Here is a 21,520-nt window from a genome sequence, read left to right as displayed (position 1 = left end):
CAGAATCACCTATGTGCACACATCAAAGGCTCAGATGAGTTTTATTCAGCAGGACTCTCTGGGAGCAGGTTTTGTGGTCCTCTTGCCTCTGCAGAAAAAGAATGTGATTTTTGGACTTTGTGTTCCAAAGAGCTGACCTGTAGAGGGTTAGAATACATGGGATATCAGTGGTATAAATACCAAAGGTACTGTGCTTTGGCATTAGCCATCCTGCTTTGCTTGTATCTTGCCCTGTGAACACCAAACTATTAAAATCTACCTTGCTGGTCCTCACCCCTCCTATGGTGGTAGTGTTTTCTGGAAGTTTAGTAAATATGGCTCAAGGGGCTTGTGAAACTGTGGAAGAGGACAGGTTCCCAGCCGTTCTGGAATGAATTCATTAGCCTAGTAGTGAGGTCCTTGTTCCAGAAGGACATGCTGAAGTATCAGAGTGCCTGGAATAGGGTGCCACGAGATGGGGAGCAGCATCAGAGCAGCCTTTCTGTCCCTGCCTGTGGGGCGCTGATGCTGGGAATCTGCAGCGTTCAGGGCAAGACGCTCCCAAGCGGCCTCTGTGAGTCAGAAATAGATGGTGCAGCTCAGCTGTGGCTCTAGAGGCTCCTCTCCAGCAGACTTCTGGGTATGGGCTGCACATGTCTTCCCTGCAGGGATCTTGGAGGGAAATCAACACTTGCATCCCCTCCTTGTGAGGACCAACGTCAGCTTGTGCCAGGTAGTGAGGTGCTGTGGTCAGTTTGCCTTACAAGTCGTTCTACATGTCAGTCACTGAAAGAAGTACTTGTTAAAGTTGCACCTGTGCAACAGCAAAAGAATCTTGAGTTTTGGAGAAGAATGAGACAAAACCTTCATCTTCCTCTCCTCTGAAGAGCCTCCTAGCCTAATATGAAATCATAGCAAGCTGTTTCCCTTGTTATTACTCTTGGATAAATGGTGTTTGTAAGCAATTAAAATGTTTCATTTCACCTTTAGAGTTCTTAGAAGCACTAGTCAGTTTTCCTGTGGGAGAGAGCCTGTTCCTGGGGAGCCATGTGGGTCACTGAAAGGTTAGGTTAATGTGGTGTATCTGCTCCTGAAAAGGGAGAAATACAAGGGATCCAGCTGTTAAGGCCTCTTGCCTTTTGCACCATGTAGGTTTCTGTGGCAGATGGGGCTGTCACTTGGATCTCTTTGTGGTTTCCTGTTCTTTTCCATTGCCAGTCAGCGTTGTTAAGCTCCATCGTGATCCTGTCCCACCTGTGGCTCATAGCTGGTCATGGGACAGACAGACCATGGGTACAGCACTGAGCATCCCTTGTCCTCTATTTCATGACCACCTTGCAGGTGAATCCATAATCTGACTTTATGCAATTGCTCCAAGCTGCCTGGTAAAAAATCTATTCTATACCCCATAGGTGTTCCTAATTGCTCACAGTGGGTCTCTCACCTTTCTGTATGCAATAGCCAGGGACCAAAGTGCAGCTTAAGAAGTTGGTTGGCAGCTGTTGTACATCCAAAATTAGGGCCTTGCTTCCTATTTTATATGGGATTATAATTGTACCACCATGAGGCCCTGCTCCAGGAGAGCTGAGAGTCCCTGGTTTGATCTTCCCTCAGAGTAAGAGCCCGTTCCTTCCCCAGGAACAGTAACTGGGAGCTTCGGCAAATGAGGTGAGACAGCCAGTTTGGAATGTGCTCCATTGTAAGGGCTGTTTGCAGACTGGTGAAATTGGTGGTGTTGAAGTTACAAAGTGCCTTTGCCCTCTCCCTTCTGCAGAAACCGGTTCTGTTCAGTTGACTTTGGGGCTCTCAAATTGAAACTTCCTTTGTGAGCCAGCCTTGCAGCCTAGAAGACCTTGAGCAGGTGTGTAACATTGCAGAGGCTGGATTGAAAAGGGACTGTTCAAATTAAACCGTCTACATTATTCCTTCTCAGATGTTGTACCAATAGACCCTTTACTTGAAAAGTCTTAATCTAGTCTTGGTGTTTGTATTCTGTTGTTTTTATGTGCAGCACCATCTGAAATTATGAAGAAAAAAAATTTACAAATGTTATCGAACTATCAAATAGTTACATAGAAGTAATTTATGTCTGCAGTTGGTCTAGCACTATGCCAGCCAAGAGGGGATATATATTCAGCTACAGAATTTTGGGTGCACTTTAGTAAGGAGGAAATGGGTATGAAAAAGATATTAAAGGGCAGGCTCTTTATTCGTGAAGTTACAGATAAATTTCCCTTTCTAACAATTTCTCCATTCAGCCTGAGCACGCACGTTCGTGCAGACTGGAAGTAATCATCCAGGAGGTCAGTGACTAATAAAGGGGGCAAAAGAGAAGAAGGACTTGGAAGGTTAATAAGGAGCATCTCTTGGATTCCAGTGATCTCGAGTGTCCATGATCCTGTGAACACTGATGATGTGGAAAATAACAAGTAATAAGGGAGTTCTCTGAGATGTAAGCTGTGGTCTTGAATGAAGTCAGATGAAATAACTTCTCATAGCAAAGTGGCATTTTTTAACTCCTTGATCTTGTAGACCATTCCAAAACTCTGCGAGTTTTTCTGCTCCCATTTTTATACTCCTTGAACATATTTATTTCCCATGCCTAAAATTGCCATGTCTTCCACATTTGCCCTTTGGTTTTCTTTTCTGGGGATGTGCACTGTGGATGTTGCTGCATGTGCTGTACTTGTTGCACATACAGATGCTCTGTGCTCTCCTCTGAGCCGAGGCTGTGTGCTGGATCCAGGGGCTTGACTCCATCTCTGCCATCTCACTGCTGCTGCCACTGCTGCCACACAGGGAAGAAACGGTTTGATAGCTGCACTGAGAGCCTGTTTGTTTTGAAATACGCAAAGTAGGATAATTCCTACAGAATTCTTCTCGGTCAAGTGTGTGTTGAAATGGGATATGAATGCCTTATTGGCAAGTAGGAAATTGAGCCATGGAGTGGTTTCTTTGGCAAGGCTAATGTGATCTGTTGAACCCAACAGAAATTGGTGTAATTTTTTCTATGAAGGACTGTGATCATGGAAAGAAAAGTGTTTCTGAAGAAGGCAGGGAGAGAGGCTGATAAATTCTCTGTAGGTTTGTTTGCAGAGATGAGAAGGAAGCTCAGATGTGTTAAAGGAGAGGTTGGGTAGCATGGTGTTGTGGTGACTGCAAGGCAAGGCAGAGGCTGTTGGATGATTTGATTTTACTACTTGTTTTTCAGATATAGTTCTTGAGGATTAGCGCAGATTAATTGGGTGCTCTGGTGGATTTGGAGAGCTGTACTGCGTGTCTGACATCAGCAGAGAAGAGACGGAGTAATTATTGCCTTCTGGTCTTTCAGCCTGTGTTATTTGTGTACTGCTTCCCTACAGAATACGCTTAGGAACAGTGGTCACCCAGTAAATGACAGGGGAAGATGGAATGTGGTTGCAGGTGTATCGGAGCAGATTGCAGATGAGGTGCTGCAGTCTGCCCCAGGAGCCGTGAGCTGCAGGTAACGCGGGCACTTTGGCACCCCTGCTTGGCCCGTGCTTCTCACCCGGGAGATCTCCTGTGGCCGTGGATGCTGCAGGAGCTCTCGGAAATTCCCCCCAGCGTGCCTGCCATCCCTCACATGATGCGCTTATCTGCTTTGATTGGAGAATCCCCGCGCTGGAGGGAAGGTGGGGGCTTGGGGCGGGGAGCGCTGTGCCCTGGAGAACAACGGAGGGCTCAAATAGGGCAGCCCGGGCGGGAGCCTCGGCCGGGCTCGGGGTGCCGCCTTCCCCCGGCTCGGGGGGCTCGGGGACCCTCGGCCTCCTCTGCTCGCTCTGGCAGCAGCAGCGCCCGTGTGCCTCTGCGTGTGCCGGGGGAAGGTCCTGCCATCCCTGCTGCGGCTGAACCGATACGGAGACTCATTTCCTTTTTGCCAAGCCCTTCAGATCTGGCAGCGTGTAGCAGAGTCTGGCTGTTCTTTTTGCTGATGCCCTCGGTTTTGGCTGTGAAATACAGAGTGGCTTTTTGATGACCTGAGACTGTACCAGGTGGCTGGGAGGAGAAATAACTTCTGAGAAGACCTTGGCCCAGGTGAGGACGAGCTGGGCAAAGTTTTTTTTAGTTGTACAGGTTCCTGCTTTCCTGCATTCACACGTCACTGGTATAGTTTTGCTTTTCTCAAGCAGGCTCCTGTCTACTTGGATGCATCCTAAAGTATTGTGTATGTTTGGCTCTGCCTGCTTTTAATTTTTTGTTTGTTTTTCTTTACAAACTGAGAAAGTGCTGGAATTGGTATGTGTGCTAAGGCTGGTAAAGAGATGTTGTTAAAATGGTCTCCTTTGAGATATCCTAATGAGAGCATGAGCTTAACTAGAAGAGCCATGTAAGAATAGTTGGTGTGCTGTTTCATCTGTGTGACTTGATACAAGAAAATGTCTTAAATTAGTCTTTGCATCAGGTAACAGAACTATTTGCACTGCTTTCATGGGAGTAATCCCATCTCTTCCCTGTGGAATGAATGAAGAATGACACCTTGGAGGAAGCATGTGGTACTTAACTGGGAGAGTTAATGAGTTGGTGTGGTGCTGGTGGGCTCTGTAAGCTGCAGGGATGCTGTTGTGGGGTTGTGTGCTTGGGAGAGAGAACCCCAGAGGCGCTGGGAGAGCACAGAACCCCCAGAGGCTCTCGGAGAGAACAGAACCCCAGAGGCACTCGGAGAGCACCCCCAGAGGCACTCTGTGAGCCCAGCTGCCTTGATGGTCACAGAGCTGTCTGGATGCAGCCCAGAGTGAAGGTGCACAGAGCCTCGGAGGGACAGGAAAGGCCAACAGCAGCATCAGTCCTCTGCATGTTGCCTTTACCTCTCTAGAGAGCTGGGTGAGCATTGCTGTGGAGAAATGCTGGGTGTTGTTCCTATGCCATGTTCCCATTTGCTGGGTGTGGAAGGGATAAATCTCCAGCTCTGCTGGTCTGGTTGAGTTCTTGTGGAAGATTTCTTACTAGTGAAGTTTGTACTGTGGAGTTGTGGTCCCTGTATGGATAGAAGAATCACAGCTTGCTTATACCTTTATCTGGTAGTCTGAATCATGCAAAACAACTTCATATTCTCTGCTGCATCTTTGGATTGCAGTCTGAGAAAAAAGATGTTATGTTGGATTTCGGCTATGGTGACAGTCTACCAGTTGATTGATTTGGGGTTTTGGGGGACATTTTTTTTTGGAGTTTGTTTTTCGTTTTTTTTTTTTTAACTTAAAGAACATTTTTGTTCTTATTTGTAATGATTTTTTGTTTGTTTGTTTTGTGTGGATTCCTGTATGTTAGTTTCTTACAGCTTTCCTGTGATGAGCTAAAGCCTCATGTTACCTAACTGCATTTCCAGATGTGAGGAAATCAAAAGTATATGTTTGCAGTAATTCTTTGCTATACAAACACATGTATTTATTTTGTAAATGCTTCTTGTATTTTAAAACACACGAGGTGAAAGCAATACTTCGCAGGAGTAGCTGTGAATTGGCATGAAATCCATTACTTCTGAAAAAAAAGTGATCTTTATTGCTGGGGATTTTTTTTAAATGAAGTCTGTGGCACTTCAGTTTTCAAAACCAAATCAATCTGCCAAGAAATGCGTGCTCTGATTTATATACCTTTGATTTAGTTATGCTCAGTTTATAAACAGTGCCTGGTAATCTTCCCTGATCTCATCCTGCTTTAGTTTTTAATTTACCCTTGAAAAGACACTGCTCACTTTAATCTGGAATAACCACCTCCCCTCCCCACAGCAGAACCAGTGAATAATAATATTGTGAAAACAAAGATCTAAGTGCAGCTCTCAGATATGTGACATGTTAAAAACATCAATTGAACTGATCTGAAATTATGTGGAAAAACATCCAGGTAGTTTTTCAGGTAATTTTGAATCATCAAATGACTGATTCGGTGAGTGGTTTTCCATGAGTCAGGTGCTGAGCAATGTGGCGATACTTTGCAGCTTTTGAAAGCTGGAAAACAGTTTTTGATCCTCACAGGTGGAAATGGCAGAGGAAATTGCATTGCTGTGTTAAGAGTTACATTATTTGGTTTTAAGGAATTGGCTCCATCCCACTGTAGTTTAGTGTCAGGATGTTTGCTGGGTATTTTCATTCTTGCTTTTAAGTGCAATTGTTTTCTTTACAGAAGACAATAATACTACAGGGTATTTTTTCCCTAGTCTGTTTTGGGGTTTAGTTTTTGAATTATTTAATTTTCACAGAATGAATTAGGTTGGAAAAGGCCTCAGAAATCATTGAATCCAGTCTATGATCGAACGTCACCTTGGCACTGAGTGCCATGTCCAGGCTTTCCCTGAGCAGCTGCAGGGACGGTGAGCCCACCCCTCTCTGACCACCCTGAGCCTCCCCTGGAGCAGCCTGAGAATAAATGCCAATAAATTATGGCATTTATTCCTGCTCCTGCTTTCCTGGGAGAACAGGCTGACCCTCACTTGCTTACAGCCCCTGCCAGGGACCTGTGCTCCCTCAGGAAAGGGATACACCTGAAAGAGTAGCCTGAGCCTTCAGCAGCACTGCAATGCTCATGAACGCCTTCATGAACAATCTGAAATTGGCACCAAAACTTGTGCTGCTTCACCTGCTTCATTTGAAAGATCTGTGCAAGCATTTCTTCAAAGCATTAGTGAAAGTAATTAGCAAAGTAAGGTGTCGGGTTTGTGTTTGTTTTTTGCTTTTCTTTGTAGGAGCTATAAAACTATATATGTAAACACTTCAAAATTGTAGACTTATGGTATTTTTCAGGTGAGCTACATCTCTTCCTTAAAAAGTGACTGGTGATTTAAATTATAACCACTTTTCTGGTGCTGTTTCTTAAACCAATAAACCATTACCTGAAATCCTTCAGTTACTGAAAAGCCAACTTATAGTTTCAATTAAAAGTGCTTCTGTATACATGAATATCACATTAATTGCACAAATAAATTTCTGGCTGCCTTTCTTTTTGTAGGAGTTGATGAAAAGATAATGCTTCTCAGTTAATTTTAAATCATTTAAAGGAAGGTTTATTTAATCCTTCCCTTCCTTCCATCTCTCCCTGCTATCATCACATCTTGGATTTTAGAAATTAACAAATGTTGTCTAAAAGGCTGTGGCAGGGAATATTTTGCTTATCTCAGTGATCTTCAGTCCAGCTGGTAATTAGCACTTCTCTTAGTGGCTGAGATATAATTTTAACAAGATTTGACTATTCCTTTTCAGCACTGTGTATTGACAGAGCGTGGGTGTTGCAAGCAAGTAACCTGAGTCCATTTGAGTCTTGCATCTCAAAATTCAATTCAAAATCATCCTGCCTCATCTCAGGGGCCTTTTGGATGGTTATGGAAATTTATCTGATCTCTCTTACTGTGATACTGTTGTGACTGGGTTTGTGCATCTGCAGTTTTATCAGGGATGATTCATAGGCCAAAATGGTGTTTGTCCACTCAGTGCTTCATTCCTTTCCCCTTTCAAAGGGAAAATAATGGGAAAAAAGCTATTCTGTCTGATAGATAATAGCTTCTCTTTTATTGTTTGGCAGTGTGTGGTTTTGTTTTCTTCTTTTTCTTAATAATGAAATTTGACCTAACAAAAGAAAGGTAACGAGAATCCAAATAGTGTCAGGACTTGGCAGGGGGATTTACCATGTATGAGGAAAAACCTGACCTGAGTACAGCACACTGCAAGTGCACAAACCCAGCCCTGCAGAGCTGGAGATTGATTACATCAGTCTGTAATTTTTGCAGCTGAAATAGTTAATTAGAAACCTTAATTTCAGACCTTTATTTGTTCCCCATGGTCTGCACATCTGATGGGGCTCCGTTTATCCTTCCAAAGCAAAGCCTACATCCACAAAGTGGGCTCAAGCCTTCTCATTTGTAGCATCAGATGTCAAAAGCATTCCCTTTTTAAGGATTGAGAGGTACTGGTGGAATTTTAGATGGCCACGTTGAGACTGATACAATTTCAAACGAGTTTTTAGCTCAATTTCAGCCAGCAAGGAGTGGCAGTGAGGACACTTTTGATCCTGTAGGAGGAACAGTGATACTCCTGGGTTAGGACAGGTAACCCTTTGTGACACAGGAGGAGAGGGGCCCAGACAGAAAGCTGCTTGTTGCTTGGTATTGTTTTGGTAATTCCACCACCCTGTCCCCCTGTCTTTTGGGTATGGGCATAGCTGGTCACACTTTAAAAATTAAAATTCTTTGTTCTAAAGGAAGACTTGGGTTAAATACAGTACGACACACCCCTCACCCACAGTGTTCTGATTAGGTATTTTTCAATATCTATCTTAAATGTCATGATAATGCCTGACAAGAAGGCTCACTGTCTTGTGAACCACGAGATGCAGAGCAGATTTCAGCAGTGCACATCAGAACAAGTGCATAGTTCCAGTCCTGAAAGTATGAACCGAAGAAGTACAGCACAATGTAAATGTCAGCTGAGGAATGTGAGGTAGGTTTGGTATGATCCCTTAAGGATTCTTTGTTCATGGCCTAAATTGCAAGGTTTCTGGGGCAGGGACGATCCTTGCATTATTTATTTTATGGCATTTATTCCAATGCATTCTTTGTTATTTTTTATGTAACCTGCTTGGTGCCCATTTGCTGATACCTCAGATGAGGGAATACACTGCAATATAGTGTTTTTAATTAGAATATATATACAGAGCTGATATATGCAGGTTAAAAAGAATTGGCATCCATGCTGTTCAGTCCAACGTGCTGAAGTACCTAAGCAGCTTACAGACTATTTCATCTCTTTACGTTCCAGTTGTTGAGACCTTTTTTAACGTGGCAAGATGACTTCTCCAAAGCCTGCAGCCCATGTGTGTTAGCAACAGGGATCCTGGTAAATTGCTTCTTGACCTTGACTTGGAAATCAAACTGTAGCAATCAGGGACATGGCCATGCTCTGCCAGCCCAGCTCCCCGGGGTGCAGGGTAATGTATGGAGCAGGGCATTGCTACACTGCTCACACTCATGTGCCACGCAGTCCTAGAGGCCATTATCTTTAATGCCTTTGTTATGCAACAGATCCAGTTTTGATTTGTAGCCCAGAAAGAGCAGAGTTGCAGGTTTAGAAGCACAGTCTGTTATAGGATATTTATCAAGCAGGCTTTTTGCATATGGATGTTGACAGCAGTCTTGCAGCAGAAATTACAATGTTCTTCTTGGTGTTGTTTCTGAGGTTGAGGATTCCCTGTGTAAATCTTTTAAGTTAGAACATAACTCAGGAACACCTTTTTTTTATTGCTTTGGCAATAAAAATGGTATGGGCATAGTCTGAGTCAGCAAAGCTGGCTTAAAGGGACACTCAAGTGACAACCATATAGATGTATAGAAAGGAAATTTCTTCTGCAAAGAATCAAAGTAGCTGCAGACATCAGGCCTACCACTGAACATTTTAAAACTAATTTATATGGGTTGTGTCATTTCGGTTTCCTCCCTCTTTCTTTTGTTCTGTGAAAGGCAGCAAGCAGCAAACCCTGAACAAGCTCAACTGCTCAGTTGGATGAGAAAAGAAATAGAAGGGGCTGGGCAGAAATTACAATCTTACAAAGCACAGATCTAGAAAGATGTTTCAGCTATGCTAAAAATTATTTACACTTCACAATCTTGCAGTTCTCAGTGATCTAATAATGGTTCTGGAATCTCTCTTTTAGGCGTTGTACATATTTGTTAAAAATGCTCCTTCACCCAAATAATTTATTGCACTGGAATAGGAGGAGCCTAGAGCTGAATACAGTTTTTGGTATATAAGAAACAGAATAGAAGTGTGAAACATTTCCAGCTACATGTGTTTAAGATCAGTCTAAAAATTCAAGCTGCATGTTTTAATAATTTTTGATCAAGTGGAACTTCAAAGATTTTGACTTCCTTTTAAAGTGTAAATTTTTGCATTGGACAATGTAGCACAAACCAGCACTGGCTGCCATCAGATGAGATTTGCTTCAGTGCAGCTGGCAGCATCAGGCCCAGGAAGTTTGCACAAGGAGGCTTTGTAAACCTCCTCTGCAGAGCTGCAATGCTTTGATCTGTTTACTGGACAAATCAAAATTAAACCGATGTCTCTTTTTTTCCTTTTTCTTTTTTTTTTTTTTTTTTTTTTTCCTTAGGAGAAACTAGCACTCAGGAAATCTGGCTGGCCATATCAGATTTTGCCCCAAGAAATTGCATTAGTTTCAAAAAGAGGCATTGTACTCCCAGCTTAATGTTTAAACTCAGTGTCAAAACGTTAGGGCAGAATAATGCACACTGATAATGCAAATGGTTTTCTTGGGTGGATTTCAACTGCTGTGCTGCTGTCTGGGAGAAGATGTTTACTTTCTTGCACTGCAATACCACGCCATTTCCATCACAGTCATGCCACTTGCAGCTAGCTGGTTGCAGCCAGGTTCAGCGATAAGAAATCAAAATTGTTTTCAAATGTATCTCTGTTTATTACAGTGTAACTTTTCCTTTATACTTCATATTATCCAGTGACTAAACATGTTTACTTTAAACGGCCTCCGTGTTCCAGGTGGGTAGAAGCAAAACAAAAGTGCGTTTGAACCAGTTGTAATTAAATTTCTGCTCTGTACATTTTGTCAAGACAAGGAAAGCTGCTGGCATTTAAACCTTGCAATGCATTATGGAGTGACTGCCAGTCAGATCCTCCTATGGAATTAAATCAAATTGGAAAGCAGAGTGAGAAAGGGGAAGAGAGATTTGTGTGAATTAAATGACTGCGGCCTGTGGTTTGCCAGGCTCTCCTGCTTTTGTTGATGATGTCTGCTTATGTAAACTTCTTCCCACCACTTTCTTCTTGAACTTTGCAGCAAAGCAGTTTTGTGTGGTAAAACATCTGCTGGCATAAAAGTGGTTGTAAATAAAAAAGTCTTTACTGTGCAACCCAGTAGGAAGGAAAGAAAGGATGGAAGGGAGCGTTCTCTAGAAACACAGATGGCTTAAGTCATTAATAACGTTTTGTGAAATAATTTTAAAAATATGATTGCTAAAAATGGGACTATATGAAGAAGCTGAGTGCATCTATTTGATACATTTGGAAGAGTTTGCTGTTAAACTTTCCTGGAGGAATGAGCCCAAAGTGATCAAGAGTGATGGGACCAAGAGGTTTCCATAAAACAACAGGCCTGTTCCATGTTATTTTGTACTGTGCAAAATAATCTTGTATTATAGTATGGGATGTAATTATCTCAGTAAATATTCAGGGGAAAAAATAATGCTCCTTAATCCCTTTCTCTTGCTGTGCTGGAGGATTGGGATAAAAACGTGTAGATCACCACACGCAACGTTCAAGCTGCTGGCCTACATTTCAGAGCCAGGCTGGCAAGGAGCAGGCTCCCAGTTTCTGGAACACAGAGTGCATCCCAAACAGAACTATTAGGCTGCAGCAGGATTTATGTGATGGTGCCGAGCTTTCCCTGGAGATATCAGATTTTATCTTGGTGATACAAAGTGCTGGCCTGAAAGGAGTATCCATCCTCTTCCCATCCTGTCACCTGCTGCACGTTCCCCAGGGCCTGCATTAGCTGCTCACTTTCATGTTGGAGTCCAGGCCTGTTCCTTCCTTTCTGTCCTCTTTGAATGTGGTGGGACACCTTTAAACTTTACTCTTGGTTGGAGTGCAGGTTTTTATGATAATAATTAATTTTGTTGGCCCAAGCTGAGTAAAAGCATTTACCCATAATTGACCTGGATTCTTTGTAATGCTGTAAATGAAGTCTTGGATTGTTAATGCTTTCATCAGTAATGAGTAATTTCATAGATTGAAAACCTTTTAAACTGCAGCATGATGATTTTGGTTCCAGAGAATTACTAGAGGTGACTAAAAATTGAGAATTCCACCAGGGGAAAAAAAAAAACCAAACTAACCAAAAAACTTCCTTTAGCCATAGGTAAAATTCCCTCCAGGAGTTGTAGGATAGTATATAATCACATCCAAGACACCCTGAAATTCTCTGAGTCAAATTGCAGATTGTGTATTTTGGTGCTGTTACATTTGCATTCTGATTAGAGTTTGTAATAACTGTTCTGTATTGCACAAATGCTGCTGTTGTTTATTGCTTGGCTTAAGTTATGTGGAGTTTATCATATAACTCCTGCTCTGTAGAAAAAGGTCTAAAAGATTCTATTATCTACACATCATTTGGGAGGGTGTACTTTATTATCAATTGACAGCTTTTCATGAAATGGAATCTCTGAGCTCCAAGTACTTGACATTTGTGTGAAAAGAGTCTGCCTGTTTCAGGAGGGCAGTGCCCTGAGTCTTGCTCAGCAAACATCAAGGAGTGATTGCACCTTTTGGGTTAGCTATATGCACATTGACCCCGAGTCAGGAGCTCTCCTGACTCAGGATTTCATGGCTGGAGGCAGAGCTAGGGCTGATGGGGTGGGGTGTGTGTGGCTCTGGTAGGAGGCTCTGTGCTCCCTTTGGTTAATAAGTTTCTGCCTTAGTGAAGCTGAATGCAGCAGCCCTTGATAGAATTCTGTGGTTTCTGAAAGTGATTCCCATCGTGGTATTCCTGTGACCGTTAATTGTGTTTAACTGTTGGTTACCTGCTTCTTTTGTCCTTTTTGGAGTCATACTGTCAGGTTTGTGTTTAGTGGGGATCAACAGCCATCTGTGCCTGCAGTCAGTGCCCTCCAGGTCAGAATCAGTGCAGGGAGGTGCAGAGCTGTGGGAGCTGAAGATGCTGCTGATCCTGTGGGCGAGCACACGAAATGTTCCAGAAAGATATGCCAGAGGCTCAGATTATGTAATGCCTCGAGCAGGAAGCCACCGAATGGTGTGTGGAGCATGTCAGCAGCAACAGCCTGATGTCCCTGGCAAGGCTCCACGCCGGGAAGGAGCTGGGCTTTCTCAGCAGCCTCGCAGGAGAGTGAGGGACGTGTGGCGAGGCCCTGGGAGCAGCCTGGCCCGGGGAGGCAGGAGCTGACACCCCATCCCTCACTGGGCTCTCCTGCCCCAGGTGTGAGGGTGACAGGCAATTCTTCACATTGTCCTCCTGCCTTCTGTGTTTGCCTCTTCTTTTGCTTTGTTTTTTGCCTTACTCCTGGATTCTGAAAAAAAATACAAACAAAGAAATGACCTTTTCAGAGCTGTGCAGCCAGATTAGGGATATACAGGCAATTCATGTCTGAAAAATGGTAACAGTTGTGTGTCTAAAATTAACTAATGAGCTATGGTCAAAGCTCCTTTCCGGCACAGAATGAGAGAAGGTTTGGTAGGTAATGATCATTTCAGTATATTGACAGACTAAAATTGTCATGTTTAAATTAAGTCTCTAATGGTCTTTTCTAAATTGGGTGCTTGTACTTTGCTTTTAATTAGAATGAGGCAAAAGGTCCTTATTGGAATTCTAAAGTTATACTCTGGGTAACTCAAGGAGGTGATTATCTGTATCCAAGTGTCCATCAATGGGAAGGTCTTGCAGAAGTGTGTATTTGCCAGGTCATTTTCTCTGAGCATTTCAGAGTGACAGGTGGAAAAGAACCTTGAATGATGGATCCCTTTGGATGAAAACTTGTTTTCTGCTTGAAACTAGAAATAAAAGAAAAAAATTCTGTTGACAAGCCCAGAGTCTTGGCAAAGGTTGCCCATCCTTTTGAAGGGTCTTATGATTCAGCTGGGTCTTTTGCAAAAATAAGTCTTTTCCTTGGAGCTTATAAGGGGGTTAGGTTGTGAAGAGAGAGGAAACCGTGGGGTGTATTTAAGGTGACAGGAAAGGCCAGGTGACAAGTGAAGAAACACGTTGTGCTTTACTGAAGACCAGTGAAGAAATGTGTGTTGTGGCCAGAATGAACACTGGCCACATCAGAATTTGATTCCTCTACATCTGCCCTGGTGTTGTGAGGAACATCAAATTAAAGCTCTTTTGCAAAAAAAAAAAAAACAAAAAAAAAACCACACAAAAACAAAACAAAACAAAAAAAAAACAGGCATCAAGGTACTTAAGGCTTATTCATTAAAATTAATTTTTTTCTTTTTCTTTAGAACATGAGAAAAATGAAAATTGTGGGGTTTTGTATTTTAGCCTTTAACCCAGCTGTGGAAGGGAGGGCAGAGCTGAGGCTGCAACCACTGTCCATTCCATTCCTCCATCAGTTGTCCTGTTGCTGTGAATTACAAGCTGCTCAGTGTTTCAGGGACTGAGGCTGCACTCTGGCTCTGAGGGCTTCCCTCAAAGAATTTACAGGCTCGCTGAAAGGGCCACTGGAGATTTTGGACACAAACAAGCTTCTGAAGAAATACTTAACTGGTGGAAAGACAGAGAGAGATTTTTGGTATTTGCGTAGCTAAAAGGAAACTGATTTTGTTCATTAAATTTATGAGATTGTACTCGTGTGTTTTCATGGAACATGAGAAATTTCAGGGCCCAGTGGCAGTTTTGCCCAGAAAGCTGTGGCTGATTACCAGCAGTGGGAAGCAGGTTGTGTTTCTGGAATGTGCATTAGGGCTGCTGGGATGCTCCTGGTTCCAGTGGAGCTGGCTGGGTCCCACACTGATGTAACCCTGCTGAAATCTGACTGCAGGGGAACACAAAGGGCTGGGCTGTATCTCCTGCTGCACACTAACATCGCAGTTTGTATGCTTGAAAATTATCTTGTCATGTCTTTGTTTCCCAGCACAGGCCTGTTTTGGACAGGGAGGTTATTTTAGCATGAAGCTGGCTCTAGTTGACCCAGGAGTAAGTGTAAGGATGCTTTTGTGTGAAGCTGTGAAGTCCTGGAGACCCAGAGATATCTTGTCATGTAATTAGGAGCTGCTGAGATCAGGCTGAAAGTGCATCAGCAAAATGAGAGAGTTTGAGGCATTTAAAAAAATAATTTAAAAAAGACTTGAAATCACTGTGTAGTCTCTTACTAGAAGAGAATGCTGTCAATATTTAATGAGAACAAAGTATGTAGCCACCATCCTCTCAGCATTGCTATTTATGATTTCAAGCAACTTCTTTTAATGGACGTTTTTGGCAACTTTTAGAGGATTCAACAGAGGAGGAAACTGTTCTCTTTAACTGCCCTCATTGCTGTAATTGTGATTGCTGTGGTTCTCAGTCCCTCTGGTCCCATACTCAGGGTGTTTTATGTGCCATGAGTTCTCAAAGCAAATGCTAGAGCCACAACATGCTCTGGCTTCCCTTGGCTGAGACTCTTGTTTTCTGCAATCTGTTTCTAATATTGAGGGTTTTTTCTTCTTCTCATAAAACTTAAACCTCATAAAACTGAAGAGTATCAGGTCAAATTTAATTCTCTGTATGCACCTAGTGGATATTGAGATGTTCTCAACTTTAGGCTTCAATTTATTTTTTCTATAAAAGAAGAAAGATTTAGCTTGATGGAAGAGAGAAAAATAGAGCTTCTGATCTAATGTGTAGGAGCTCTTGATAGAAATTCATTTGAAAAAGCAGCAGTCAATTTCATGTTATTTTCAATAATGCTGAAGACACTTGCTTTCTTTTAATAAAATATTGTCTCCTAGAAAACATGGATTTCAAATGTGAATTTGGATTTGATTTTGTTTTTGAGCACTCTTTGGTCATTTTCGTTCCTGTTTGTGTAAACCTGCTGCTTTGCTTGCTGGAGGGCTGTTGTGCTCATGTCCAATTTAAGGTCTCACACTTAGGTCTTACAGATGGAAATCATTGGGTTTGTGCATTTGGAAAAGCGAGGGGTGCAAAGGAGCAGCACCAAAGCTCCCTGCCCACTTGTACTGCTCCGAGGTACAGGAGTTGGTGTCCCTGTGCTGCTCCTTCCCCTCCAAAGATGGGGAAAACAGAAGTGGATGCTTCCATCCTTCCAGAGCGTTGGCAAAAGCAATGCAGGAAATGCATTCTAGCACTAATAACAATGGCATAAATTACTTTTTACCCAAAGCTGGGATGATAGAGAGACCTGATTGTATGTCTCAAAATAAAATACTTTCTTTTCCCTGCTCCTGACACACTGCTCCATCCTTAGTCTCCACTGTGTTGCTTTCTAGTTTTAAATGCTTGGAAGAATGGGTGCCATGTGTTCCTGTCACCTGCAGCTATGATGCTTCTGCTTCAATAACAGGAGTTTCAAAATAAAATTAACTTCAAACAAAAACTCACTGAGCACTCAGTATTTGTTTGCTACTGTGTAAATATTCTGATCCATAAGGAGAAGTTATTTCTGGAGGAAAAAGAAGGTCTTGTAGTAGTTTACTGGGATTTTATTAGGTAATTAAATATGAATATGCACAATTAAGGCTTTTTTTTTTTCCTTTTAAGGGAAAGGAAGACATTTTCTACAATGTGAATTTCTATGGAACAGTTTCTGATTTTCAAAAGGTATGCATTTTCTGTTCTTTTAGTATTTTAATTCTGTTTTGTACTAGATTATCTACTTGCTGTTTAAAATACAGTTTACCATTGCAATGCTGCACTGTCCATGTCAGTAGAATGAAAAATGTGTTCTGAAAAAGCAGCGGTTGGGGTTCATGAGAGGAGAGAAGTTATTAGAATTTAGATCATAGCTGCAAATTCAGAGGGTGCTGTGCTCTCCTGAAACCAGATATCCTGACATTAAGGAAGTGTGTATGTGTGAGGTTGACCAGACACAGGCAGATGAGGGTATTCACAGTTCTCAGAGGCCTTATCTTTTTGGAGTCTAACATCCTGGAGAGTTTGGATGAGTAGAAATTGTTCTTTGGTGTGCTCCCTCTCAGGCCCAATAAACTCCAGTGATAACCGTTCCTAAACAGCTGCAAAGTCAGTTTAGGTTCTGGAGTCTCTGTGTTCCAGCAGGTCCTTCTCACCTTGTGTTTGTGGAGAGCAAGGTTTTTACTTTCTTTTGGTACTCGGGGATGGGTCACTTGCATGCCAATTTGTGTTCCCTTCCTAGTCTGAGTAAAGTTTTCCCCATCCCATTGGCATACAGGATTTGTACTGTCTTGGCTTCTGCTGTCTGAAAACCACTTTTCCTCCAGAAGCACCAAGCTGGCACAGAATTCCAATTGCTTTAGCAGTCCAGGCCTTGAGCAGGCTCAGAAAGTTGTGACAAATGTTAGTTTCTGGCTAATCCTGACTGAGACCTCAAGCTCAGCTTAGATGAGTTCTTTGATTCCTGTTGTACTGCACAGGTGCAGAGCAGGGCACAGGCTTTGTGCATGAAAGTTTTGAAGTGATAATGATTAGATGCATTTGCTTTTTATTGGTCTTCTAAAAGCACACCTAAATTCATATGAGAATTCTCCAATGTTGTCTGAAATTAAATCACGTGAGAAATCTCAGATGAGAATTCCAGTTGCTGATGGATCTGCTCTAAAGGGATCTTTAGTAGGAAAATGTAGGGGGATAGAATATAAGAAAATAAAGGTAGTGCAGAAAGTAATCTCACCCCTGATGAGTTGCAGCTGGGCCAATTAGCAGAGATTAGGAGCAGGCCTGACTTTAACAGGCCACAGGTGTAACCAATGAGAAGAAGATGCTATAAATGAGTGGGGTGGTGGTGAGAAGGGAGCTGGAGTCAGGTGGCTGCTGTGTGAAGGAGAAAGAGGCAGTGCTCTGAGGAGCTGCTCATGAGGAACACCAAGAAGGTATGAGACTTTTGTGATAAGGAGATAACAGCATGGCACCCCTGCAGTAAGACCACAACAGGAAAATTTCATTGCAGAACAAGTCATTGACACCAAAGGATGTGGTTGTGGTGTTTATCTAGAATTGTAGAATTAGAAGTAATGGTACAAAGGTTGTAGGCAGTGCTCTACCTATCCTACCTTGGCAGACTTGTTTCCTTGTTTTTCTCTCCTGGATTGTTGGTTTATCCATGTAGTCTGTGCCACAAGCAGTTGGGAATCTGCTGCACTGTGACCTGGTGTTCTGTCACAGTTGGTTTGTTTATTTGTAACTGATAAAAATAATTCTTCTGTGGGCACAAGTACAGTTTAAAATAATTGAAAAAGAAAAAAATAAGCCTACATTGGCCAGAAATAGCTTTCTTGGAAAGTAGAAACTTCTGTAAATATCTTTGTAGAGCAATGTTCTGAAAATACAGAGAGGGCTGACTTCTTATCCAGGTGCAGCAGTAGAAACCTTACTAGTAAGAGACTTGGAATGAATTCCCATTAATGGCAGGACTGATGGTTCATTTGTTAAAAGTGATAAAGGAATAGTAAATGAATAAGTTTACCTGGAGTGTCACATTTGATGCTTTCAAACTCAGAGTAAATATCACAGGGAAAAGCCCCTTTGGGGGCTTGGTTAGTAAAGGAAGTTAGAGGTGATGCTTTTCGTTTTCCACTGGATCCTCTTTTTAACCATTTCAACACAACGTGAAGAAGGACATGCCATAGGCTTTACACACCATCCTGAAAGTCAAAGACCTCTAAAACTTAGTGAAAAAAGGAACCGCAGATTTCAAAGCTTCCAACTTTTTGCATCAAATAAATATGAGGAGAACTTGGCTCCATAACAAAACAAAAGTAGCCCCAGGCAGTCACAATTTGTACAGCCAGTTTTAGGGTCTGTGAACAGCATGCTGCAGTTAATATTGGTTGCACTGAGGATGCCTGGGAGAGGTTGTCTGGGTAGAAGCCTGTTAAAATATCATATTGTTAAAGATTAAATGGGGCCATTCTGTGCTATCCTGTGTTTCATTACAGTGTGATTCCAGGCAGTATTTCTTCAGGAGATGAGGTCAGGCAGTGCATCCTTAAAGGTTTATTGTGTTTACATAGTGGTGGGTGGGAGGACAGGCCTGTGCAAATGGGAGATGGTGCCTTTATCATAACACATCATTTACCTGTAATCATGTTCCCCTTAGGAGAGCATTAGTCATGTTATTGAATAATCAGGAGCTGCAGGAACTTTGACCCCTCTCCTAGTCTGAAAGAGATTGAGCTGAAGAGAAAACTATCCAAAGAAAATCCTTTAAATGAAAGGTGCTTTCCAACACTGGAAAGGAGAGAGGGCTGCATTCCTGTTCAAGTTTGTAGTGTGAAACTCGCCATGATATTCTCTAGGCATTCCTGATTGGAATAATAATTAAAACAGTTCCTCGCAGTTAGCTCATTGATTTTATTCATGAACACTTCACAGTTGATTTTTATGGAGGTGAAATAAGATCCCTGTGGTTTATTTACAGAATTGCAGACTTTTCATGTGAAGGACAGAGCCTGAATATTTGGCATGTGCACTTTTGATTAAATTACCTGTGCCCCTGTGGGTACTTTTGTGTCACTGTATCTCTGAGTTGGGGAGCTGCAGCATTCCTTGGCCACACATTGATGGAGTTCCCTCTGTGTAATCTGCCTGCTGCAATCACAGAAACATCCTGCACTTGTTCTCTTGTGCCAGCGTGGAACTCTCACACCTACTGAGCATACTTTAGGAGGAGTTTTAGTCCCAAACTATTTGCTGCCTGCTCCTTTTAAGGGGCATGGTAACTGGTCCCAAATGGAAGTGACGCTTTATAGGGGAGAGAATAAAGGAAAGCTGCCCTTCTTGTTAGAGGCCATTTGCTCAGACTGCTATTGTCAAAATAATCCATGCCATGAATCCCCCAACTGTTCTCTTAATCAGGTCCATTGAATCCTACAGCCTATCTGATTCTTTTCCCATGTTATCTCTGTTTTCTGGAAATTGAGTCCTTGTAGGCCTGAAAACTTATCTGCTGCTCATAAGCAACATGCCTAGCTCACTGAGGTGGGGTATACTCTGAGTTTCCCTTCAGATGGCCAATGTTTTCTTTATTATAAAGTTCTCTTATTCTTAGCACATTTCTAGGTCAGGAATGCTTAAAATATCTTTGGTCATTAAAACTTGGAGTCAACAGTATAAAACCAAAATAGAGAGGCAAAAGAAAAATAAATGAAGCTTACTGCATCCAGATGAAGTATTGTTTTCCAAATATTCCCTGCTGCTTGTGATCATGTTGTTGTCTTTGTGCTTTCCTTTGGGAGACTGTTCTGTTTAATTACAGCAAAATCCAGCATTGTGCAGACACCTGTGTGAGAGAGGTGAGCGTGGAAGGAACAGAAAACCTATGTAGTGGCAAAGGTCTCAGTCTGAGCAAGATTGTGGTTTGGAGAGGAGGCAGAGCTCTGGGAGCTCACAGCAAGTGATAACAAAAGCATACTGATAATTTATGGCAGTGTGACTGTCTCAGTTGTCAGGGTCTCTGTAGTTTCCTGTACATTTAAACTGACACTTGTGATAAAGAAAATAGAGGCTGGGAGTGAGAAAGGAGACTAATTTCTTGTCCCTGAATGCTTGTTCACACCAAAAGCCAGTGTGAGAGTGAATCAGGGGCTGAGCTGGCCAAAAGGCCCACCTGATACATAACATTCTAAAAGGTCATTTCTGAGCTGGAGGAGAGAAGGCTCCAGGCTACTGCCACCTTTCAATATTTAAGAAGGTCTTAAAGATGAAGACAAACTTTTTAGTAGGGTCTTGTGACAGGACAAATGGCTTTGAATTGAAACTGGGTATATTTAAGGAAGAAGTTTTTTACAGTGAGGATGGTGAAAACACTGGAACAGGTTTCCCACTTGGATTGGGGGTGCCCCATCCCTGGAAACATTCAGGGTTAGGCTGGGTTGGACTCTGAGCAACCTGATCTATTTGAAGATGTCTCTGCTCATTGCAGGACTAGATGGCATTGAAAGGGTCTTTCCAACCAAAACTATTCCATAATTCTGGGACTTTTTTTTTTTTAATCTGAGTCAGTTTTCATTTTTTCTGCCAGAGCAAAAGTTAATGGTGAAAGAATGAGTGACTGGTGGACTTCTGGAGAGGATTCCAAAGTTTACCAGACTGCTGCCTCAAACTGGTCTGTGGTAGGTCTGTCTGAAACCTGAATCATCAGACATTCTAATGCACAAAAAGGGAGAAAACAAATCTTGGCTCCTGTAAATTTTAGTTGTTTATGATAAGAGTTGTCTTAGGCTAAGAAAGGTTGTTTTCTTTGTCTGTATATTTCTCTAAGTGACTGCCTTGTAAAACTGTCCCGGAAGATTTATCTGCCATTCCCCAGGAAGGAAAGACTATTTGCTGTTTTTTGAAAAGATTATATAAAGAACTAAGTCATAGCGTTGTTTTATTGAAAATTTCTATTTCATCAATGCCTGAAGTTAAACCTTCTTCTTTTAAAATGAGTGAAGTCCTGATTTTGAATCCAAAAGTGCGGAGTATGGGAAGGGCAGGTCAGAAACCAAGAGACACAAAGTGGCACCGTGTACTGTTTGGCCTCAGTAAAGCCTGGAGGAAGTGAGGTCCTTGCAAACCATTTTGTTCTGTGCAGGTTCAGCTCTCTAAGACATACTGGGGCTCTTCATGGCTTCCCCTCTCCCCCTTTTCTGTTTTCTGGGTGTTTCCTTAGTGCACTGTTGGATCCAGGGGCAAACCAGAGCACAAGAGTCTGCTGCAGTTATCCAGAGGAGTGTGTGAAATGGAGGGAGTGGAGGGAGCAAACTCTTCCCTTTTGTGTTTTCTCAGCCTGCCCAAAGCTGGCATGACTCGGTGCCAGAGCTGGAGGGCAGAGACCTGAGTGACATCCCGTGTTCCCAAGGGAAACCCCTGCGGACAC

General features: G+C 42.4%; 1 protein-coding gene across 7 annotated transcripts in view; it reads left to right on the top strand.

Annotated features, from left to right (window-relative positions):
* Positions 1–21,520, top strand: part of PLCB4 (phospholipase C beta 4) — a 173,529-nt gene that overhangs the window by 3,642 nt on the left and 148,367 nt on the right. For 5 of the 7 annotated variants that reach the window (XM_074536586.1, XM_074536584.1, XM_074536590.1 and 2 more), the window contains exon 2: positions 16,225–16,284. The gene's annotated coding sequence lies outside the window, so the exon portion shown is untranslated. Of the gene's footprint in view, positions 1–3,662; positions 4,036–16,224; positions 16,285–21,520 lie in introns of those variants that run through there. The other 2 variants (XM_074536588.1, XM_074536587.1) reach the window with 1 other exon arrangement.

This window comes from Zonotrichia albicollis, chromosome 3, assembly GCF_047830755.1.
Source record: "Zonotrichia albicollis isolate bZonAlb1 chromosome 3, bZonAlb1.hap1, whole genome shotgun sequence".
In the NCBI taxonomy this organism is placed as follows: domain Eukaryota; kingdom Metazoa; phylum Chordata; class Aves; order Passeriformes; family Passerellidae; genus Zonotrichia; species Zonotrichia albicollis.
The sequence above is the reverse complement of the archived record's forward strand: the minus strand, read 5'-3'. Positions and strand labels throughout refer to the sequence as shown.